The sequence below is a fragment of the Nesoenas mayeri genome (genome assembly GCF_963082525.1).
Source record: "Nesoenas mayeri genome assembly, chromosome: 9".
Lineage (NCBI taxonomy): Eukaryota > Metazoa > Chordata > Aves > Columbiformes > Columbidae > Nesoenas > Nesoenas mayeri.
In genome coordinates this window covers 19,837,807-19,842,483 of record NC_137557.1, presented here as the reverse complement: position 1 = coordinate 19,842,483, position 4,677 = coordinate 19,837,807, and positions in this window count along the sequence as shown.

Here is a 4,677-nt window from a genome sequence, read left to right as displayed (position 1 = left end):
ACAGATGTGCACTCAAGAGACGCACACATGTGCACACGTGGACGCACAGATGGCCATGTGCTTGCTCTCACCTTTCGGGGACTGTCCCAGTTCTTGCTTCTCAATTCTAAGCTGTGATCCAAAGCCCAAGAGTGGCTGTTACACTTCCCTGCGCAGGGCAGCACTCCCTGGGACATCACAGTATCCGCAGGGCTCAATCACACTTGCTGCATTCCCCCAGTCTGGACAGGGGCAGCAAGGCACAGCCAGCACCCCTTGGTGACACACGGCAATTGTGATGTCTGTGTTTACCCTAAGTGTCTGCCCCCTCCTGTGTGTATCCGTGGCGTGTTTGTTTTGATTGGCCAGAAAGAAAATCTGTTGGCATGGAAATGATCCATTTTCTGACCTTCATAGTAAGGGGGGGGGGGGGGGGCGCAGGGAGAGTGCAAGGCTGGAGGGGACTCGAGGACAATTAGGACAATTCTGCCCACACCACACACCCCCCACTCAAAGCAGGACCAAATGTGAAGCAGCATCAGGTTCCTCATGGTCTTGTCCAGGTGCTATCTATCCTTGTGTGCTCAAGGACGGAGATTCCCCCAAAACCTCTTTGGATCCCTGTTCAATACCTCTCTGTCCCCATTCTGAAAACACATTTAGATGTGTTCAAACTTTCCCTTGCTGTAGCTTTTCATCTGTTTTTAATGAGTATGCTGCTTTATACACTTGACACCTACACTGAAGTCACTCCAGTATAAATCTAGAGCTATTCTGCTGAATGAAATGGGGCAACAGTGGCAATGTACGCTTAAGTGCAACAGCCGTGACAGGCCATACAAAATGCCCATCCCCACTAAAACACACAAACATTGGATACTAGTAATTGCTTGTGTAGCAATACTCTGAACAGTAAACATAAAATTCCTTAAATTACAGGTTATTTACCATCTTTTCCAGATCTTACTTCACATCTGACGAGTGCACAGAAATGATTTATAGAGAGACACTTTTTATAGAACTCCTAAGTGCCAAACCAGACTTGTCTGGCCAAACGGTGTACCTGTCGATGAAAAGTTATTTATTTCTCTCTACTTGACTGCACATCAGTACTCTTCCTAAAAAGTGTCTTCAGTTGGGATTCTAGTCTTGCAAGAAACATTTGGAGCTAGGATCCAATCCCCTATGCAAGACTGAAATCAGGTATAAAAGCTGATCACGCTGAAGAGGTGGAAATGTTATAACACAGCAGGAGCAGTTACAGCAGTGGCATTGATGAACAGGTAAGAATCAACCTCACTTTGCTCAACATACCTACCCATGCACCGGCATGTCAACAGACCACTTGGTAAATCTGAAAAGGATTTCATCAAGAAACACCATCCTTTGTTTTCTAGCCAGCACTACTTTCCAATTCTTGAACCACAAAACCCATTATTTCCTGAATGAACTGTGTATCAAATAATGTGTAACCTCCATTGTTTTTAAATGATTAGACACTCGAAAGTTCTCCTAAGTTACTAAATTGTAACATCGTGTACCTGTGTTAGACAATGGTGACAGACTAAACACAGCTGAATTTCCCTTCACCCTGGCATCTGGATTTTGAACGGAGTTACTCATAGTACTGTCAATTAAAATTATCAGGGAGAAAGCATGTGTAGGATGGAAAGCAGCTGTGTACATGTTACTTAGAGTCACAAGGTCGTCACCTAAACTCATAATAAAGGGGTTTTCTGGCATATGAACAACAGGTCAAGTCCAGCTTCTGTCAAGCTTTCTGAGCTTAATGGAGAACGGAGTCTTACCAGATTCACAAGAAGAATCCATTCTGTGCATGAATAAGAGGAGACATTGAGACTTCAGTACCCATTCCTCCTCCTCTGGAAATGAACCTTCTATATGCCCAGAAAGGAAGATTTTCACACACAAAAAAGCAAGCTCCTGATGTGAGTCTCAACAGTACCAATCGTTTTGGATTTCAGGGTAGAACCTAACTACCTAATACGAAAAATACTTCTGCATTGAATTATATAGAGGACAAGATTTGATCCAGGGGTGGTCTGGGTTTTTTTAAGGGTTTTTAATTGCAGCTGTTTTCCCCCTTCTGTAGCTATCTGTTTAGGAAGCTCATTGTGAAAAACAGACATGTTTCTTAATGAGTAAAATCTGCTCCAATTTCATTTGGATAAGTAAGACACAGACTTAACGTAAAGCATTTGAACAAATCAGAAGAATGATTTGCTGAAGCTACCAGTAAAATGAAGAGAACCAGTGGCTGCTAAACAATTGCACTTCTGCTCTGACCAAAAAAATAAAATAAAAATAATAATTAAAAAAATCTATTTTGAACTACTAGTTTGGAGTAACTGTGGCAAGAAAAGGTGAGTGTATACGCTAGAAAAAAGCCTATGCTTCAATTTTTGATAATATCAAAACTAGTACAAACCATTTTTGTACAAAATCAAAATACTAGATCAATTCCCATGACAGGTTTTGCCATGTACCTGCTAATGAGGGCTATGGCACTGAAGCACCTGTTTGGACTGCAAATATGGTGGTACAGCAACTCCTAAAGTTTTAAGAACTGAGCTGTTCACACTTGTTCAACTGCTTGAGCCTCAGCCTGTACTTGCCGCTCCTCAAAGTTTTACTAAAGCTAGCAGGACTTGCCAACTGCTGCTGACGGGTAGCGGTACCACATGGGTACCATCATAAGGTCTCAATGATGATGTCCTGTACCAGCTTCCCAGTACCAAGTCCCTGTTCCCAGGGCTTCCAGACTAAGCAAAGCTGTAGGATCAGGTCTTCAGGTAAGTAATGGGTTAAAGAGTAATAGCTTTGGTGGTCAGTAGAAATTAACTGAAAAACTTAAGAGTTTTCAGATTATTTTAACCCACTGAAGGACAGTGATATTCACTTAGTTTGACAGTGCAGGGGAGGGAATAAATCTTTAAACACAACTCTTCTCAGAGCTGAGCTAGTACAAGGCGGCAGTCAAAAATGTGACACGTCAGAAGCCAGGATACACCCCTGCATTCTTCTGTGGAGTGCTACACAGATCACGGCGGAGTATCGGAGGATTGCTAACTGCATGCTCAAGAACAGCAGCATTTCACCTGCCTTTATATTCACAGCCACAAAGCTTCAGGCTCATGAGAGGCCACACAGCAGTCGCTGCTTGCCCTGCCTTGGGATGGACACCACACTTAATTTCTCACCATGTCTCCCACGTGTTCCCCTAACAACAAGATGTATCACTAAAATCCCATGGCTTTAGCAGTGCTGGTGGCTTTAGGAAAAATATAGGCTGCTTGTTCTTTTTGCATAAGACTGCTGTCATTTTCCTCCTTGCAACTACAGCACTCTTCTCTGCACGTTGTGAGCTTTTCTTTCGCACAACTTCACCACCAAAGCAGCTACTTGTTCTACAGCCCTTGCAAATGAAATACCTGTGATACTGACCCCAGACTTGTGTACCTTTGTGTGTGACTGTTTACATATACATTTGTGAGATGGGAAATAAACAAGCTATCAACTTTACTCTTGTCTAATTCTGTAATCCTCCCATAAAACGTTAACTACCAAGTATACAAAATACACCTTTATATCTGCCATAATTAAATGGAGCTGTGTAACAGTATTATGCTTAAGAGTTCCATCTTTCCACACCTCCTTCTTCCCCCTTTTCTTAGAAGTAGCAGCATGCCTGCACATCCATTTCCTAGGCTTGATAATTTTTTGTCTTTAATCTCCAGCAACCTGAACCAATACACGTGCTATCTAAATCACAGCAGCAAGAAAAACCTTACTCCCCATCTTCAGCCATGTCAGCATCCATTCACTGAAAAGTGTGCAGCATTTGATCTCAGCTGTGAAGTTCACATGACCACAATTCTTACAATAAGGCTGGTAAAAGCAAAACTCTGGAAAGGCATGTTTCCCTGCCCTTCTGAAGCATCAATTTGTCCACATATTTTACCTTTCTTGCCCAGAAAAGAACAAGCAATTGTAAAACACTACAAAGTAGATTAATGTAGCCCAAAAATAAAGGTCCAGCTGCACTGGACAAGCTGAGAGCTGGGCTGCTCAGTGCCAAGTTTTCTCTGTCAAGTTGGCCTTTGAAGCATTTTTGGTCCACCAAGGTCTATAGCTATGAGTTACTTGTACCCATGAGGCTCAACAGTCTACGCTGTAGGTCTGCTGCTCCTTCTAACACACACAATACAATTTCCCATAGCTACCAAAGACCTCTTACTGCTGTACAATTTAAAAAAAAAAATAGTCCCATAGCCCCCATTCTATTCTGGATCACTACGACAGGATAGCTAATAGCCTGATGGATTTTGAAACAAAATCCAGGAAAGCACTTAGGGTCCCCACACAAGTCAGATGTTTTACACATGTAATGCAGCAACACCTTCGTACCCCAACACTACGACTGACATTTCCTACAAAGGAAAATTTCCAGCTAAATAATAATCAGTACATCACTCCCAGTTCCAGAGGAACTCACCAACAAAACTATTTCTGTTACTTGACTCTGTCTACAGCAAGCTATAGAGTTTAGAATCTACAGCAACATGTTAGAAGAAGCAAACTTCTTTTCATCCATAAATAGTTACAGGAAAACTTGAAACTCAGCACTTCTTGTCATATTTCTGACAATCACTAAGTAAGCAGTTACTTTTCTGGAAT